Here is a 21263-nt window from a genome sequence, read left to right as displayed (position 1 = left end):
TCACAGCAAACCCACAACAGAATTTTAACATGTATCGTATTTTCTTTTAGGTGTTTCTAACATGGTTGAAAATTAGCATGGTTACAGTTACATTTGTTTTAGCTGTATCAGTGTGTATTTAAAGTGTTAATAACAAGGTCTGGAGCTAGCGTAGTCACAGTAACCCAGTAACCTTTACCTTACCAGCAATATCAAACAAGGTTGGGAGTTACAGGTATTGTAAATACGCTATAATAGCTAGCATGGCTAACGTCTAGCATGTTAAAAAGTTCTAGACATACTATGAATATAGCAAATGTTTTGTCTCAAGTTTTTCAATTCCACCAAATACATTGTTAGAAGTTATTTTGTCAACTCTTGTACCTGTGTGTTAGTCAGTCTGTCTGTTGGTACTTGAACTCACCATGCTCACAAAGCACGAGCCGACTAGCTTCCACAAAGTAGTCAGTAGTCTTCCTGGAGTCAAAAAGCATAAAATGCACAATTTTACAAGTTTAACTAAACTTTAAAGGATTTCACAAAATGTACAAACCAATTAATCATACTTACATTAAAAGCTAAACACATTAAATAAAGGAAAGCCAAATTCATTCTTGTTGTTGGTGTTAAACAGAATTGACACCAACCTAGAGTTGTCTTCTATTCACATCAGAACACAAAGTATGACAAACAAGGTGACCCATTTACACAAAGACTGACAGATTTGTCTCTGACTTTTTTTTTCTTGCTTTTTGCGCTTTATAGCTCGGTGCACCTTATTTATGCCATAACTTTGAAGCCTTATAATTCGATGTGCCTTGTAATGTTGAAGATCTAGTAAAAGGCACTTGAAAGGAGCCCGAGAGTCAGAGATACATCTTATTATCAGTCAGACATGAAGGCATGTTTACAATACCTGTGTTAAGAAAAGGTGGCATAGGACCCAAACGCTGGAGACCAGGCTTGGTGACAGGAACATAAAAATATTTTATAAATTAACCAAAACCCACGGAGAAACAAAAATAGTGACAGACCAGAACAGATGACCTGGCAATGATGAACCAAAAACCGGGAGCTTAAATATACTGAGATAGATTAACTAAATGAAGACAGCTGTAGATGATTAACCTGAACATCATGAGACTGACAAGGAAAACAGAACATGAAAAAAGCACAACAAATAACCCAAGCAAAGAATCCTGACAGTACCCCTCCCTAAAAGTGCATATCCCAGATGCCCCAAACACTCAAGAGAAGGGGACTTTTACAACAAAGAAAAAAAAAAAAGTCCAAAAAATAGAGCTCCCGCAGCTAGACAGATGTGGGGGGTATCAGGACCCCTCCCCAGGAACTGGTGACTCTCCCCAGGGACAGGAAACGTGAAGGAGAGTCATCCCGGCGACCCTCCTCCAGAACAGGAAGTGGATAATTAATCCTGCTCATAGTGATGGTGACAGGGAAAACAGAACGTGACAAAAGCACAACAAAAAACCCAAGGAAAGAATCCTGACAGTACCCCTCCCCAAAAAGGTAGATCCCAGATGCCCAAAACACTTCAGAGGAGGAGACCTTTACAAACAAAGCAAAAACAAGTCTTGGAAAAAGAGCTCCTGCAGCCAGACAGATGCGAGGGCTATCAGAACCCCTCCTCTGGAACAGGAAGTGGATTTGAATCCTGCACAGAATCCTGGCAACCTGTGACTCCCAACCTTGTTTGCAATGCATAAATAAACAGACTTATATCGCTAAAACAATTATTTCTGCGACTTTGTCAACCTCTTTAGTAACGTGTATAACACATAGTCCAACACCGTTGCATGCTAGCCGCGTTAGCTCATGTACAATAACACCCAACCAAACATTTTACAAGAGTGTAGTGTCCCTCTTAAAACTGCTTTGACATTAGTAACTAAATCCCAGAATTAATCAATAAATAATCCAGATTATCGACTGGAATGATTGATTTTTTTTAATTAAGGCTTTAAGGAACACATTACAGTGCAATAAAATATTTAAAATGTAAATACAATTTATTATAAAAAGTAAACATAAAGACAAAAATCCATCTGATTTGACAAGAAAATTAAGTATTTCTGCACCAAGATCGTTTTTGTCAAAACTGGTCATTTTCTTTACAGTATTTTAACTGAGACATTTAGTCAATATCTGTGATCTGCTTGTAGATTTGCGTTGCAGCCTGTTTGTCCTCTCATCTGTGTGCTCTGTATGCATTCATCACAGCCCCAGCAGCAGCCCCTGCCCTCACATCATGAATCATGACTGAATGCTCAAACAGTGCGAGCCAATAAAAAAAAGCGCTCCCAGAGCAACTCTGCTGCGTAATCACACGCATGCACATATCAGTGTGAATCTGAACGAGGCCTTCGTCTACTTCATCTTACATCTTCTTATCCTCGCTCCGCTTCCTCCAGGGACATTGTTTGGGGTTTTAAGTCATCCGTCCCCCCCTATCATTTTTATGTAGGACACTGTTGCCTGGTAGATGTTAAAATTGAAGGATGGGAGTTCTTTAAGAGTTTGCTGTTCATTTTTTTTTTTTTTTTTTGTTATTCAAAGCTTTGACAGCTGGATGCTGAGGAGCAGAACAGCATCTATTTTGGGCAGAACCGCATTTCACCCAACAGTTTGAGAGAAGAGGGTAAAGATTGTCTTTTTTCCACAAGAAAAAAAAATTGTTGGGATGAAGGCAGGAAATGTAAGGCTTTGGTAGCCATCGTTGTTGCTAAGTGTAGCGTGAAGGTAGAACTTAGGTCAACCAAAGCATGAATAATAAACACAAAACAACTTAAGCTCTTTACCTCATGGGTAATCACTGCATGTTTACTTAACTCTATTCTTAATCTACTTCTAATGCACATTTGCTGCTGTGCTTTGAGGATCCAGTTTTGGTTAAGTTTTAGCTCTATAATACAAAGAAAACCAAGCCCACATGATCTTTCCACAACCACCATGCTTTTACATACTAAAATATTATTGGACTTCTGTCAAACATAACAGTCGAGCCTTTTCCAAAACCAATCATTCAACACATCTATTTATCCATCCAACCATTCATACATCCAAGGTATAATAAGGACGAGATTATAAATGGATTTACAGGTCGGGAGAAGTATTTTGTACAATCCGTGATGGGCAACACATTCTCGTTCCCAAGTTGTCACATATTCGTGTCAAAAATTGAAGTGTTGGGGATTTCCAGCAAATCAGTACCGGATGTGGACCAGTACTAGACGCCGTACCGGACGTAGACCCATACCAGTTTAAGGTGCATTCACACTGGACACGATCCGGGTGGAGATGTCAAGTTTAATGTTAAGTCAATGTGAAGGCGGTTGCTGGGGACTGGTTACTGTTGGGCGAAGGCGTGATACACGCCAGCCTATCACAGAGCCCATGGAGCTAGAGCGATCAGCCCACACCGAGAGACTGACTGAACCTAGGCATGGTGAAATGCTTTCTGGCTTCTCCGTAGAGCTCTCCAAAACATATAAACCCAAGCTACTCACTCAACATCATCCATGTTATACATGATATGGCAACCAATGGGCTTGGGCAACTAATCCGGATGCCTCCTGGACGCCTACCTGGAGAGGTGTTCCAGGCATGTCCCATTGGGCGGAGGCTCCGGGGAAGACCCAGGACACGCTGGAGAGACTACATCTATAGACTGGCCTGGGAACGCCTTGAGGTCCCCCCAGAGGAACTGGAGTAAGTGGCCGGAGAGAGAGAAGTCTGGGCATCTTTGGTTAGACTGCTGCCCCCACAACCCGGTCCGGGATGAGCGGAAGAAGATGGATGGCAACCAATGAATTCGAGAACAACTTTGGTGGTTGATCCGCAGCCGGGGCGTCAGGCAGTAAATTTGACGCATGTCAAAAGAGAAGTTGCAGATGTGAATTTGACATGTGGTTTGAATGCAGCATTAGGGTACTGGTATCAGCTCTGTCCCGAGGACCGGTTTGCATCTAGTACCAAGTCCGGACAAAACATGCAGACCTCTGATTTAATGGGAAGAGTCAGCACATCAAGAAAAGATGAGTTTAGGACACCCAAAACATCAAAAGGTGACATGGAGGGGGACCAAACCATACATCAAAATGTGACAACTTGGGAATGAGTTGGATAGGGAGGCGACGGATTTGTTGTAGAATGTGTATCATGTGTTGGATGGTGTTTGTATGTTTGTGTTGACCACAACGGCAGTGGAGTGAGGACTGAGGGTGGGACGAAGACGAAGGATGGTGCAAAGGTGGAGATAGGCAGACTGAGGGATGTTATTGACGTCTGAGGAGTGATGGAGAGGATGCTGTCACGAATGACAGCAATACTCTTAACCTGAGGGGAAGGAATGATGGAGGAGTCTTTAACGGGAACAGTGAAGCTCTTAATTCTATTTGGGGTGAATTTAGTGCTTTTTGTGGGAAGAACGTGCTAAAACAGGCATTCTTGAACAATGGCCGGTCCCTATAAACTGATACTAGCGCACATACACACAGTTGGAAGAGTCATGGTTTGAAATGTCAAAGCGGAGAAAATCTCACAAGTCTTGCTCCAGGCTTTTTTTTTCACAGCTTGATTTCGATATATGAAAGACTTGGTGTGGTGTAATTCTGTTCTGGCACAAACCACAATTATAAATTTCACTTTCATGATTCATTTCCAAAAAGTTTGAATTAGAAAGGAAAGCCTTTTAAAAATCCCTATATGGTCAAAGTATAACTGGCTTAACCTTTGATATGTGTTCAATGACTTAAAAACTTGCATTGTGACGAGTGAATGCGAGAACTTTGAACACAGAAGCCTGAAATGCACGTTTACATAAACTTTTCATTAGAAACTGCCGCTTGAACGTGTATATCCAAGGCTGGTGTGAATGTAGCATAACAGTGGAAATGAACATTGTGTGAATAGATGAGCGAGAAGATAAATGATAAATAGCAGGGCCCCCAGGACAGAGCTCTGGGGCACACCTGTAGTGACGTGGACTGTGGGGGAAGAGAATGTGTTAGCTAAATAAACTGAGAGATATAAGTGGAACCATTTGTGGGGAATGTTTGTAGAAAGCCTTATCAAACTTAACATTTATAGGGCCAACTTCCTGTTTGTTTTCCAGAATTCATGCCTTATCTACTGCTGATGACCTGGATCTGATGTGTTTCGCTAGTATGGACCTGCAATGGCAGGGAAAACACGTAAGACACGGCCTTTGAGGCTCAAATTCTGGCACCTGTGTTGCTATGAGACAGATCATTTATCCAGAGTCGTTCCTGAAAAAATAGTATTTCTTGGCTTTTTTGTTTTTCTCTATGGTAAATTAATTTCATTTTAAGCACTAGATGAGTCTTAAAAAATAACTTGATTTTTCTGTAATTTCTCCAAGAACTCTGTAAACAAAATTTTCAGGGACATCAACTCATTTAGAGGACTGGCAGCTGTCCTGAATCCATTTGTTTTTCCATCTTCTGAGCGTTGAAAAATGGGTGGCGATTTCTAACCCTTCCCAGACTGACAGGCTCCAAAAAGTTGGTCCTCTTCGTATTTCCTCCTTGGCAATTAGTCAACGCACACCTAAAATGCACCTGACCGGCAAGCTGGCAACATTTCTGCTTTCACAGAAGTGCCTTCTCTCTTCCAGATGCTCAATTAAGAGGGTGCATTTCATTAGCGGCACCTGCCTGCTGCTTACCCTTTCAATTCCTAACGGCCCCTCAGTCTTTTGGCTGTTTTTGAGCAACAATGTTTAATTCATGCTAAGCGGAGGTTTCTATTCACTCTTATGACCTACGAAAAAAACAAGACAATCAACAAAATTACTTGGATGTCTTTTTGTGTTCCAATTCATTACGATCACTCTTGTGCAGGCGTGCATTTTAAATGGACAGGTTTAGTCAGGGAGCAGTAGAAAGCCTTGAAATATTGTTGTTTTCATAACAATAAAAGCTGCAATCAGTAGTATTATTTACTTTACATATATTTGATTTGCTTTGTTTCTTTAAGTAAAAGGTCTATGTGTTCACAACACATTCTCATCCGCAAGTCGTTACATATTGACGTTTGGTTAAGGACCCCTCCATGTCATTTTTTAATGTTTTGGGTGTCCACAACTTGTCAACTTTTTATATACTGGCTGTTAGTAAAATCAAGGGTCCACAACCGGATGTGCACTGGTCCTCGGGATGCGACACCTAACCTTAACCTGGAACTGTTTCGCGTCTAGTACCGTGTCCAGTTCTCGCCCAGTACCGCATCTGGTCTGGTGTCGTGTTAAGGTTTCAGTACCGGTGCACTATGTTCTGGTTTGCGGCCCAGAGGTTGGAAACTTGTGATTTAATGGAAACAGCCAGTACGTTGAAAAACGACAACTTGGGGACACCTAAAGCATCAAAAAGTGAAGCGAAGGGGTCCTAAACCAAACGTCAATATGTGACAACTTGGGATTGAGAATGGATTGTTTTTTTAACCTATGTGTTTTTAGCCTTTTCCTAGCTAAAAATGGAGGGCCAAGGTGGCTATTCATCCCCTTTATTCTCTATGTAGCCGTGGTGCAGCAATAGGGTGATCAACTCCTGATCGGAAGACTATGGGTTTAATTCCCGCCTTTTACACCCATGTGTTGAAGTGTCTTTGGGCAAGAAACTAAACCCAACATCGCCTCTAGTGGAAGGTTGGTGCCAGTGTTGGGCAGCATGGCCGGCACTAGTGTGTGAGTGAATGGGTATGTGTAAGTGTTTTGGGCCTTTGCAGATAGTAGAAAAGCGCTATGGTAGAAATGGTAGAAAATCTACAGAAAACTGCAAATCATGTAGAGTTTTGTTGGAGAGAAAAGCCAACTGGAAAAAATATATAAAGTAAGTCTGTGTTGATGGCAAAAGATGGGTATCATTGCAGAAAGAGTAAGGAGATGAGGGGGCGAAAAGATAAGAGGATGAACCCGAATCATGGGGGATTAAGGGGGAAGCGCTGTAATTTACCATAATCTCATTCATGTGTTTATGGTTGTCCAAAATTCATGAATGTTCGGAAAGAAAGAGCTAAATAATTACACAAATGCTTTAACTTTGTTGAGTCTTTGGTCACGGAAAGCCTGTAGATGTTGCGCCACCAAAGGAATTAGTGACTTCTCCCATTCCTAAGGAACCAGATAAACTTAATATTTTCGGCCTGACTCACTTCTGATGCTTCTCCCCTCTGATGAAAACATTGGCATCAGCTCATAATTAATTCAAATGCCATTAATGATGCACTTTATTTAGGAACCAAAATAGACGTGTTACGTAAAAAATGATTACTGCATCTTTTGCACTTTGGAAGGAAACGCTGCCATGAATGACGATCTCCCAACTCCTCGCAAGCAAGCAATAATTAAAACATGAAAAACACAACAGAGGGCAAAAGGGGTTTAAAAGGCCAGGCCTGATATTATAATTAATGAGGAACACTTATTTCTTATTCTCTTTCCTATCCTCCGTCAGGTTTGTCCTTTTTGTTTTTTGGAGTGTGGCTGCCAAGGCAACACGTAGTCAAGGTCTGCATCATCTATGTTCATTAGCGCCACGGTTGCACACTGTGTCATCCTTCGCCAGAGCTCGCACGGATCCAACTGTTTGGAGTTTGGTGGTTATCCTCAGATCTTCCTTCAGTGGAGCGTGACCTCCATGAGCATCTCCGGAAAAAAGTTCAAATTACTCCCAAATATTCACTTGTTCCACATTAGAGATGATAAAACAGATGGATGTTGGGCAAGAATGGGCTTGTTAAATAAACTACAAGCGGAAATGAATACACTTTAGCTAAGCACTCTTTTTTGACCTTTATATACTGAATGCACAAGTGTTCTTTCAAAAGTTACATTTCACTCACATCTCATTTTGCAGATTCATTTTAGCTTTTATGGTCAAAATTAGGCCTCTGGCAATTCATCATAGTAATTAACATCAACAAAAATAAAACTGTTGACCCCTATTCTTTATTATAAATGTGTTGAATGACAAAAGCTTGTTATGTGAAGACTACAAAAAGCAAAGAGCGAATAAAAGAGTTTCCTTCCTATGCTTGAATGAACTACTTTGGAAAACAAATGGGCTTTAATTAAGCATTTGGTCAATTTAGACTTCTGGATGTTAAGCCTTTGTCCTCTGTACTGGTACTGTGTTATTATTTGGGTTGTCTGGACCCATGGAGGGTCGTGGGTTGGCACATTTCCGTCTTTAAGTTTCCTTGTGGCTTGTACTGCCACCAAAAGGGACATCATGAAAATGTATCATACCATTGTCGTGCCTGTATCATGAAATATTTGTCTGTTTGATGAAAGTTGCATACACTAATGGCGTATTGGTAATGCTGTCGTACGGTAGCCTTATGCCACCACTCTCTGGTCGTTAGTAACCGCGTTTTCGATCGTGGGCAAATGCTGAATTAGGAGGTGTGGATGGGATATGTAAGTGCCCACACAAACTGTGCTTTGATTGTTCTATTTCCTAAATTCTAACAGCCAAGAGCACACACTCTTCACTTGAACAGCACTGATAGGCTGTCTAGACAGTGTGCAGGGTTTATGTTGGGTATGAAAAGGAAAAATACATGCAATGAACCTGCTTCACCCTTCCGTGTTGGATAAGTGTTCACTACAGACTATCACCCTATCACCATAAGCCTATAACCAGTTTTGCTCTACGGGCTTACAAAGAATTCTAAGATAGGAGGCGGGGAACCCAAACACAAGAGACCGGGCTTTGTTGACACAAACTGAATATTTAATAAATTAACCAAAACATGACAAAAAACATGGAGAAACATAAAGGGTGGCAGAGCAGAACAGAGCAGATTAACTGACAAGGAAAAACTGAAAACCAGACACTTCAATAGTCTGAGGGTTATTCACTGAAATTTAGACAGCAGTGAATTATGACAAACTTGAAACTGATGTGACAAAGGGACAATTCAAAACAAAACATGACCAAAACCCATAATATAACTGGCAAAAAACAAACCAAAGTCCACAATCTTGACAGTACCCCTCCCCAAAAGGGCAGATCCCAGATGCCCAAAAACGAAACACTTGGCAGGAGAGGAACAAAACAAAGGGGGATAAGCCAAGGGGGATAAGTGGTGACCATCCTCGGACAGGGAACATGAAGGAAAGAACCTGGTGACCCCGAAGGAACAGGAAAGATGGCCCCGTCAATCCCCCTTAGGGACAGATTCTTTGGACATGGCATGTCGTGGCCAGAAATTCCCCTGCTGGGATAAGGTGGTCAGGTCATCTGCTCTGTTCTGTTCAGTCACCATGTTTGGCTCTCCATGAGTTTTTGTCATATTTTGGTTAATTTATTCAATGGTTTCAATTTCTGTCACTACGCCTGGTCTCCTGCATTTCTAGGTCCTTCAAAACCAATTCCTTACGTATGTCATTCGTACCCTATACAGCACAGGTGTCGAACTCCAGGCCTCAAGGGCCGGTGTCCTACATGTTTTCCAACCAAACTGCCTTTGAAGCTCCTTATTGGCCAAACACACCTGATCCAGGTAATCAGCAGCAGATGAGGCAGGATTTCTGGAAAACCAGTAGGACGTCGGCCCTCGAGGACTTGAGTTTGATACCCCTGCTATACAGGTTTGCCCATTTGTTGCCCTCATCCATCCATAAGGGCAGTTGTGACTAAAACCCTTTCGTAAACTTTGTTCAAGAAAAGGACATCCTGTTTTTTGGGTGTTTTTGACTTATCCTTTTGGTATTTTAAATAGACATAGATTTGTAATTGTCCATCACAGTCTGTTATCTCATAGATCAGACAGGTATGACTGACATTCTTCACCTACAAGGCGATAGGTTCTTCAGGCAGTGTGCTGGATTTGTGGTGGATATAAAAAAGAAAAAAGACATACAATTTACCTGTGTTTCAACTACCTCATCCTTACTTGCCCTTGTGTGTTACATACGTGTTTGCTACAGCCTATTGCCCATAACCACATGCCTATTACCATTTCGATCTACGGGCTTACCAAGCAGTCTAAGATCTTGATGTTTCTTCCCATTTTTGGTCCATATCCACCAATAACAGCAATTGTGATTAAAACTTTGCCAAATCTCATTGAAGACTAGGAACTTCTGTTTTTTGTGTTTTTGATTTCCTCTTTTGTTCTTTTAAATAGACAGATGTACAATTGTCCGTCATTGTCCATTATCTCTTAGATCAGACGGGTATGGCTAACAGTCTTCACCAACAAGCTGATATACTTATTGTGAAGTGTGCAGTGTTTTTTGTTGAGTATAGAAAAGGAAAAATACATATGATGTATCTGTGTCTCAACTAGTTCCCTGTTAATTAAAAAAGCGAACACTTGCATACGTGCCGCAGCCTATCGCCTATGACCATTTTCGCTTATCGAGCGGTCTAAGATCTTGATGTTTCTTAAGTTTCCCATAAAGGTTTGCCCAATTTTGGCCCATATCCACCAATAACAGCAGTTCTGACTAGAACTTTTCCTAATCTTCATTAAAAGGTTTCTGACTTGTTCTTTTGGTCTTTTAGATAGACATAGATTTTCAATTGTCCGTCACAATCCGTTATCTCATAGATCAGACGGGTAGGACTGACATTCTCCACCAACAACCTGAACCAGTGCTCTACAACAGATATAATTAAGAGAAGCACATCAAGCAAGACAACTTCATGCATCTGGGAAACAGCAGAACACCAAGAGACAGAAATCTCCCACCATTCCTAAATTATTCAAGCTGTGAATGAACTTTGGTGAAAAATCAATGGGTTTTAGTTGTAACTCCAAGACATTTAGACATTTACTAGATGTTTCCTCATTTCTCATTTGCTCTTGACAGCCTAAAGATTTTTTTTATTATGAATATTTTTGGTCTTACTGTTTTATATAATGGTTCTCTTTAGGTGTATGACATCAATCGTGGGTATTTTATAAGCCCCTCATGGCCAGAAGGAAAATCCCCAAATGGTAAAAGGTATGAAGATCATTTGTAAATGACCTTTTGTTCCACATTATAGACAACAATTAGCATTACTTAGAGGAGTAATCAGTCTTACATAATTCTTAAAGTATGGTAAATTATTCAAGCTTGCACTACACTAGAAAAAAAAATGCATTTTAGTTACACACGTGATAAATCTGCCGATTCGTCACTCCTCATTTGCTCCTTGCCGTACACATATAAACACATACACATAAATCTAGATTAATCAAATGCATGTAAATCCATGCAGAGAGAATCGGGCTGCCTCCTCCTACGCAAAAGGTGATTTGTAGTGGGTATTACAGTCATTCATCAATAAATATTGCACATCTTGTATCTGCTGTCCTACAAGGCCTGACATTTTTGTCTCTTTTGACATCCAAACAAATTGCATGTTGAAGCAACTGAAATAAAAAAAACAAATGTTGGCTCAAAATCCACAATAAATAATGATATAGGTGTGGAGACACAAAAAGTGCATTTTAGTTCAAGACCCTAAATGACTTTGAATTAAATTAGATACAGAGAAATCTATAGAAATGATCGTTAATTGCATTTAGAACTAGATTACTATTATTACATAAACATTTAAATAGATCTAAGGAAGAAGAGGGATCTGGTTTATAGCACACATTCCTTCATTTTACAATAAATGTGAAAAGCTTAATTACATTTAAGTGGAGTATATAAATGTGAAAAGAACTGCAGTAAAGTTTACTGGCATTAGTTTTATGTGAAGTTTTAGAAATGTATACATTTTTATTGAAAGCTTAAAAATGGCATTTTTTTATGTTTAAGTCCACAAGACCCAACTTACAATACATAAAATGTATATTTTATATAAATGTAGATTATATTTGTGCTCTTAAAATCTTGAATGGGACATCAGTTACCTGTGTAACTACAAGTTTTTTTTGTCGGGTTGCACTAGATTGGGACTATTTACTGGTCATTAACGACATAAAAATCTTAAAATTCCCAATAAAATGAAACTACGCATTCTGGGAAAGGACTTTTAGTACAAAATGTAGATGCTATATTGTGAAACAACAACAATTAGGTTCCAATTCAGTTCAATTGTATTTATATAGCCCAATATCACAAAGAAAATGTGCCTCATTGGGCTTCATGGCGGTAATTTTACAGATGCAGAAAATAATGAAAAAATAGCTAAAAACTAAACAGACTAAATGAAACTGGTTATCCCTGTCCTTAGCCCCTCCCTCCCGGTAAGGAAACACTCCTAAAGATCATCTATGTCATCTATTTTTATTCAGTGGTTTGTTCTTTGAAAGTTGGCTATGCCTCCTCCTGGATGCTCCGCCCCTTTCCTGTTGTTCTCCATAGAGCTGTCACAGCTGCCTGCATTTTAGCTGAATGGCTGTGTGTTTGAATTCCCTTACTACCCACTACTGGCTATGGTCACCTATCCCAAAATGCCAATTTAGCAGGTGGTCACATAGGCTTTAAGAAAAAGTTAAAATTTTACAGCGACCAGATAATTTTCTTTTAAAGGTGACATCGGTCTAGGCACACGGTCGTAATCCAGTGATAGACTATTTTTTTTTGTGGCTAATTTAGAGTTTAGCTTCTATTTTAGCAACATGCTAACGATTTTTGCTAATATAGTTTATTGAGGAATTTCAGGTTTTTTTTTTAATTTAGCCAGTAATTAAAAAATGTGGTAGCTTTTTTGGCTAATTTGATATCTACTGAAGTTTTTTATGCTAATTTGGAGTTTGGCTAATGTTTTAGCAACATGCTAACATTGTTAGCTAATTTATCTACTGAGGTTTTTGTAGGATAATTTGGACATTAGCCAAGATTTTAGACATATGCTAATACATTTCTTGTCTAATTTAGAGTTTAGCTTCTATTTTAGCAAACATGCTAACGATTTTTGCTAATATAGTTTATTGAGGAATTTCAGGTTTTTTTTTTAATTTAGCCAGTAATTAAAAAATGTGGTAGCTTTTTTGGCTAATTTGATATCTACTGAAGTTTTTTATGCTAATTTGGAGTTTGGCTAATGTTTTAGCAACATGCTAACATTGTTAGCTAATTTATCTACTGAGGTTTTTGTAGGATAATTTGGACATTAGCCAATATTTTAGACATATGCTAATATTTTTTGGCTAATTTAGAGTTTAGCTTCGATTTTAGCAAACATGCTAACGATTTTTGCTAATTTAGTTCATTGAGGAATTTCAGGCTTTTTTGGAGTTTAGCCAGTAATTAAACAATATGGTAGCTTTTTTGGCTAATTTGGTATCTACTGAAGTTTTTTATGCTAATTTGGAGTTTGGCTAATGTTTTAGCAACATGCTAACATTTTTAGCTAATTTATCTATTGAGGTTTTTGTAGGATAATGTGGACTTTAGCCAATATTTTAGACATATGCTAATATTTTTTGGCTAATTTAGAGTTTAGCTTCGATTTTAGCAAACATGCTAACGATTTTTGCTAATATAGTTTATTGAGGAATTTCAGGCTTTTTTGGAGTTTAGCCAGTAATTAAACAATGTGGTAGCTTTTTTGGCTAATTTGATATCTACTGAAGTTTTTTATGCTAATTTGGAGTTTGGCTAATGTTTTAGCAACATGCTGACATTTTTAGCTAATTTATCTATTGAGGTTTTTGTAGGATAATGTGGACTTTAGCCAATATTTTAGACATACGCTAATATTTTTTGGCTTATTTAGAGTTTAGCTTCGATTTTAGCAACATGCTAACAATTTTTGCAAAGCTAGGCACACAGTCGTAATCCAGTGACAGGCAGAGATGGCGCCATAACAAAATCGGGCGACAGCTAGGCGGCCACAGGTTGGTGGTAGCCAGCAACAGCTCTGATTGGACGTTGATTGGCCATACATTCATGAACACACTGACGATTTTCAAAAAAAACAGCTGGCAGCATGAAATCTTGAAGAATCGATCAATGCCTCCACATTTTAGCTTTAGTGTGCCATTTTGTCAGGGTGTCCAAATGTACTATTTTCAAAATCTTGTGTTTTAGAAATTTTCCAGAAGTTTCTGTGAAGACCTCACTAGTGTTGGCGAATATTGAAGAATTTGTCTTAAAAAAATGTATTTACATTTATTTTCAGTAAATTATCGATATAATCCACATAAATGCACATGCATAATATTCGTAAAATGTACATATTTACTAGGTTTTTACTTTTGAGAAGAGGTGATTTCATATTTGCTGATAAAAAAAAAATAAAAAACAAGGTGGTAAGCATGTTTCCGAGTTGCATTAAAATCCAGGGCTCTGGATAGTCCTAGTGTTTTAGAGGTTAGGGAGTAGTGAGGGAATTCAGATGTAGTGATTGATTCAATATTTAAGGAGCTGTCTTTAGATGTCCATTGCTGTTCTCTTCAACCTGTTTCCAAAAGTGTCCCGTGATATTCTAGTCTTTTTTGTTGTCTAGTTTGAGTTTAAGTTTCTTCCCACACCTGTAGCCAGTTTATGTTGCAATGATCGATCCACCTCCTAGTTTAGCTTCTGGATCTCCTCGTATTTTGGCTGGTGCTTGCAGTGACTTCACTTTACACCCTCTACATTCTTTGATTCAGAAGCTCAAACAAGAACAACAAGAAAAGCACAATCAGCATGTTTTTTGAGCATACTTTGTGTGGAGGTAGCATGACACTTGGATCTGCTCTCAAAAGTGCAATGTGAAAGTAAACAAAACCCTCAAAATGTGAGAATATTTTTGCTTTTCCATCTTAAATTTAAAGAAAACTGGACACTTGTGGTCTAAATGCACCCTCAAATTCAAACACTAAGCCTGGTTTGAATATTCTGGAGAGAATTACTCAAAGACTTTAATTTTTTTCCGGGTATTGGACAAAGAAAATTCTAACCGCCGTTTTCCAAGAAAATCATAGTGAATGAATGCATTCTCCTGGAGATATTAATTGATTTTTTAAAAAGTGCAGTACGATAAGATCTAATCTCAGGGTTAATCTGACAAAAGCCTTAATAAACTGATACATTAAAACATAAGAACATTGAATGTTCAAGGAAGAGCCTGTTGGAAACCAGCACGAAAACTAAATACCGGTAGTTGCACTTAAATGTATTTACAATAGCTGTACACCGGTTACTGCAATACTGGCTAAAGCTTTCTACTGATGTGATTTAGTTCAAGAAATAATTTATGTTTTTTTATTTAGGAAACAGCTCCTTATATTTTAAAGTTTTCCCCTTCCTTTTACTGTTAAATTGCTACAGCAAAGCTCGCTATCTCAATACAGAGGAGCTCGCTGTAAAGCAGCTTGCTAGCATGCTCAATAGCCTTCTACGGAAGATCTCGCTAGCATGCTGAGCTCAATAGCTTATTACAAAAGAGTTTGCTAGCATGCTACAGCAGAGCTCGCTAGCTTGAAAGAGCGGAGCTTGCTGTAGAGGAGCTCGCTAGTGTGCTACGGTGGAGCTCTCTAGGTCAATACAGGGATGCTTGCTAGAGAAGAGCTTGCCGGCTCACTGGGGAGGAGCTAGCTTGCATGCTACAGTGGAACTCTAGCGTGCTACAGTGAAGCTCATTAGCATGCTACAGAAGAGCTTGCTAGTCAATACACAGGAGCTTGCAGTACAGGAGCTCACTAGCATACTACAGTGAAGCTAACCAGTGGAGCTCACTAGCATGCTACAGTGGAGCTCTCTGGTATGCTACAGTGAAGCTATCTACTATGCTACAGTGGAGCTTGCTAGCCTGCCACAGCAAAGGTTGGTTGCTTCCTACAGAAGAGCTCATTAGCATGCTGCAGAGGAGCTCGCTAGTCAATACACAGGAGGTTGCTGTACAGGAGCTCACTAGCATGCTACAGTCCAGCTAACTAGTATGGTACAGTGGAGCTAACTAGTATGCTACACTGGAGCTCACGAGCATGCTACAGTGAAGCTTACTTCAGCAGAGCTTGCTTGCCTGCCACAGCAAAGATTGGTTGCTTGTCACAGAAGAGCTCACTGGCATGTTGCAGAGGAGCTCGCTAGCATGCTACTGTGGAGCTCATGAGCTCGTTACAGCAGAGTTTTTTAGCACGCCACAGCGGAGCTCACCAGCATGCTACGCTGTCCATCGGGCGAGCTAACCCACTGGTGGGACCACCATAGGAACTGTGGACAAACCAAATTTTCTGTCCACTTTTAAACCATATGAGGCCTAGTTAGCCTTGCTGGCTTGGATATTCTGTGAATGAAGGAAAAAAAAGCATATATATATATATATATATATATATATATATATATATATATATATTTCTTTTTTCTTGATGAATTGTTGTGGACCATGTCGTCACATAAGGTCAAAAACTAGCTAGAAACACTCAAAAACAAACTCTTTTTCCTCTCACATTTGGTAAAATATATTTCTTTTGCGTCACTCCATTTACCCCTAAAACGTTTTCTAAGACGTTTTTAAGAAAAATAAATAAATGAATACATATTGATCGACTTTGTTGAGCTTTGAAGAGCAAATGCGGCTCCCATTGTGTTCTGCCACTTTCATTGCCCCCACGGCTTTCATTTTGGCGTCAGACCGCTCCACTTGTCATATTTACAATGGGGAACAACTCGCTAACACACTCTCATCATTTTTCATGAACAAATTTCTTGGAAGCAGAGCTGTCAAAAATTTCCACAACTCAAGGTCACTTTGGGGCGGACTAATCAGAATCCAACCAGCAGCCTTTTAACCAAACTCACAGATCTGAAAAGAAGAAAAGCATCATTTTGAGTATTTGCATCAGAAAAATAAAAGAATGTATCTAATTTTTTGAGAAGACAGGCCTTCAGACAGGCTGTATGGTCACTTCCCCGCTGGTTTACTTATTCCATCCCCCCGCCTTCCTCAGGATGACTTGACTCATGTTGCCATAGAAACAGGAATTACCAAAAGCTCAATAACGTTTTGATTGAGGACACAGAAACCGGGGCAAAAAAGAAAAAAAATAAGGCTCCCAAGCAGAAGCTATGTGCGTTTTATATACTTCTACATATTTGTAAAAAGTTGAATTTCCCTCAAAGGTAATTAATCAAGAGTCCGGATGTCAAGATGAATTAGATTTTACATTGTTCATGATGTGGTGAATCAGAGATGTATGACTGAGTCTGTTCATGGTCAGAAACTAAAGTCCCATGAGGCAGTTTGTGTTAAGAAAAAAAAAAAAAGAAAAGTGAGGCCTATTTCATCCTTAATTTGTTACAAAATACAATCAGTTTTGGTCAAACAACACCAGAATAGAAATACTAATAATTGTGTGAATGCTAGTGATCCTCCTGCTTCTTTCCATACGTTTTTTTGGCATGTAAAACTCAAGCATACTCTGTTATTTCAGCAATTTTGGTATCAAAACGTTCAGCTTGTTCAGGACATTACTGCTTGTACTTTTGGTATTCATAAACTTTATAGTTTTTGAAATATTGAGGAAAAATTTTCCCCATTGGAAATGAATGAGAAAGTATTCAAATTTCAACATTTTTAGTAGATTAGCAACAAAACTTTAAATATATTCATGGACTCTGCCTTCATCTTTTATAGTAATTAAACAGAAAATTGGTGTTTAGCTAATATTTTAGCAACATGCTAACGATTTGTGTCAATTTAGTTTATTGAGGAATATTAGGCTATTTTGGAGTTTAGCCAGTAATTAAACAATGTGGTAGCTTTTTTGGCTAATTTGGTATCTACTGAAGGTTTTTATGCTAATTTGGAGTTTGGCTAATATTTTAATAACATGCTAACATTTTTAGCTAATTTATCTACTGTGGATTTTGCAGGATATTGTGAACTTTAGCCAATTTTTTAGACATATGCTAATTCTTTTTTTTTGGCTAATTTAGAGTTTAGCTTCTATTTTAGCAACATGCTAACGATTTTTGGAAATTCAGTTTATTGAGGAATTTCAGGCTTTTTTGGAGTTTAGCCAGTAATTAAACAATAATATTGCTTTTTTGGTTAATTTGGTATCTACTGAAGTTTTTTATGCTAATTTGGAGTTTGGCTAATATTTTAGCAACATGCTATCATTTTTAGCTAATTTATCTACTGAGGTTTTTGCAGGATAGTGTGGACTTTAGCCAATATTTTAGACATATGCTAATATTTTTTGGTTAATTTAGAGTCTAGCTTTTATTTTAGCAACATGCTAACGATTTTTGCTAATTTACTTTATTGAGGAGTTTCAGGCTTTTTTGAGTTAAGCTAGTAAGTTAGCGACAAGCTAGCTTTTTTGGCTAATTAGACATCTACTGAGGTTTTTATTCTAATTTGGAGTTTAGCTCATACTTAAGCAACTAAATAACTTTTTTTACAAAATTGGTATGTATTGAGGATTTTAAAGCAATTTGACAACAATTTTTTTCCGAAATTTCAGTCAAATCTTTTTTAGTTCCTTAACGAAATTCACAGATTTTTAGCCAAAATCTTACAATTTGGAAATAGCTTGTGCATTTTCAGGAAATTCCTTCACCAATTAAAGTAAATTGCATCACCATTTTCAGCAAAAAGCTTTGGCATTTTCAGCGTCTACTTTCAGCAAAAAGCAATTCATTCGTATTGTGTGGCACAAAAAAAATGTCAAATATACCATAGAAAATAGCTTCATGAAGTTTTAACATTATACCAATAAGGGGTATTTTTGTTTGATCTCGAACATTACAAAAAACAAACAAAAAACAACCATCAGGTTTAGTGTTCAAATTTAACACCTAAAAAATAAATTTCTTTGAAAATATTGACCACAAACTACTTATTAACACCATAATTTAGATCGGCAAACACTGTAAATAATGAAGCATTGGATCAATTAAAATCTCTGTAATTGGTTACATTTAACAATTTTAGTTTTTATTACATGAAATATTTTAGTTGAGTGAATCGACAACTTAAAATTAAAATTTGATGAAAACTACACTGTAAAAAGTTGAGGAAATGTTCTGTAATTTGTTACATTTAAATAAATTAGTTTTCATCCGGCTAAATATGTAAGTTGAGTAAACCATCAACTCGAAATGTCAATTTGATGAAAACTAATTATTTTAAATGCAGCAACTTACAGAACTTTTGTTATTTGATCCAATGTTTCACTTTTTGCAGTGTAGGAAGTTAATACCACCTGTACAATTTCCCCTTTAGTAATAAATCAAATATATATATTTTTTTTAATTTTTAAGTGAGATGAACGATCTACAAAATTCGCTGTACTAGAGGTTTGTATTTCAGCACAGCGCCAAAATGGAAAGAATTCAGCAATCCTTTTCAGAAAAAAATCAATGTCTGGAGCTCATCAATCTGCTGAGGGTTAGGAGACCTTTTCTGCACAATTTCCAGTCAATCTTTTAGATTATTACCAACTAGGAAACATTAAAGACGGTTGCTAATAAGTCTGACCCAGTCAGGTCAGACGGTGAATTGAGAGAAACTGCAAAAGCCTGAGAAAAGCAACTATAATGTATAGGAAGTTTTACTTTAAATGGAAAAAAAGAGGAAAAATTAACTTTACTGCCACACTAATAATATAAGAAGTGATCAATAATTTGATGGTAAAATCACAAATAGTCTGCGTATATGTTGATTGCTAGATTTCAGATTCGGGCTTTAATTAGTCGTATAGTTTTAAATGTTTTGTTTGATTTTTAAATAATTTTTTCACTTTTTTCTTTTTACAAGATGGTGTAATGTTTTTTTTTTCTCTTATTTTCGGTATAATCTTTGTCAACAGCTATGTTGTTGTGAATAATTTTCCAAATATGGACTTACCAATTTTTAATTTAGTCTTTTTGAAAGGGTTTTCTGGTGGTGTAGCTTCTTGAAATTTTTACACAATAGATATAATTCCAGCTTTCCTCTAGAAAATGCAGTAATTATCTTCTCCAAACATTCCCAGTAATCAAGAAAAGAAAAATAAACTTCTCATTCAACACAAGCATCAATATTAAAGCACTTTTTTATCTCTTGCTCTCTGAAGAGGGCTGACATTCTTTTTTATTAATACATCAATCTCTAACAACAAAAGATAAAAAGAAAACTTTTCAGGGTTTTATTTTTCTTTTTATTCATTATTTTTATTTAAAATAAACACTCTTTGCCTTTTAAAGCCAAACTTTGCCAGGAATAGGAATAATTTCAGAATCAAGGGAGCGTTTGAGAGTTGAGGATAGAATCATAACAGGAACATAGCAGCTTTTATTATTTTCAAAGTACAGATAATTCACTGTGATATTGTAAGGCCTGTCCTCTCAGACTTCCTAAAGCTACTCAGGAGATACAGAAACTATTGGAAAGGATTATAAATCAATGAAAGTTCGGTCCATGAAGCTCCTCACTTCCTAGTCCCAGCTGACATCCAGCTGAAAACGATACTGCTAAACATTTTAGTGTCGCAGCGGTAATGATTTACACTAGCGGGATACAGAGCTACCATAACCAGATGGGGGGCGGGTCAGAGATTGAGCAACTCCAAAAGCCACGCCCCCTCAGAGGAGATTTTGCAGATGCAGGCTTCAGATCAAGATAAAAAAAACGGCTTCTTAAGACATTTAGGTTGTGCGATTTTGGTTAAAAACTAAATAATCATAATTAAAAAAATACTGGGAACATTTTTTAAATTAAAAAAAAATCAACATAGGGGATTTAAAAAAGTTCAAGACAATTATAATGTTAGCAAAAAAAATAAAAAATAAAACTTTGTCATTTTCTAAGACAGTTTCTGTAGAGCTTCAGAAATTCACCTCAATGCAGGTTAGACAATCACAGGTTGGAAAATAGGCCCTCACAACCCCAACCTAACATTATTAATGAATTAAAAATAGTGAGCAATGTTGTATCCAAACAATTTTGACCAAAATGTCAGCTTGGACAAAGAAAACAAAGACATTCATGGATCTATTTGTCTATAAGTGCATACATCAGAATGGAGCGGAGCAGGGCGCTTGTGGCCCGTCCAGCGTAGTTTCTAAATAAAATATACAAACTTTTTAACTTTTTTTCCAAATTTCAATAAGAATTAGTCAAAGAAATACTCAGAAATGTAATTTCAAGCTTAATTTTCTTTATATATGTCATCTATCGCCAAAAAGATGCCAGAAGATATGTCCTTAAATTAGTCTTAAATAGTCTTAAATTTCATTTGACTGAAAGAAGGCCTTAAAAAGTATTAAATTGTCTTAAATTTTAGGTGAATGGGTCTTAGTTTTCTTTTTTTGTTACGAGAAAGTCCAGAAAAAGACCAAAACGAAGAAAAAGAGTTAAAGATTAGGACTACCACTG

Source organism: Oryzias melastigma, linkage group LG2 (genome assembly GCF_002922805.2).
Source record: "Oryzias melastigma strain HK-1 linkage group LG2, ASM292280v2, whole genome shotgun sequence".
NCBI classification, from domain to species: Eukaryota; Metazoa; Chordata; class Actinopteri; order Beloniformes; family Adrianichthyidae; genus Oryzias; species Oryzias melastigma.
The sequence above is the reverse complement of the archived record's forward strand: the minus strand, read 5'-3'. Positions refer to the sequence as shown.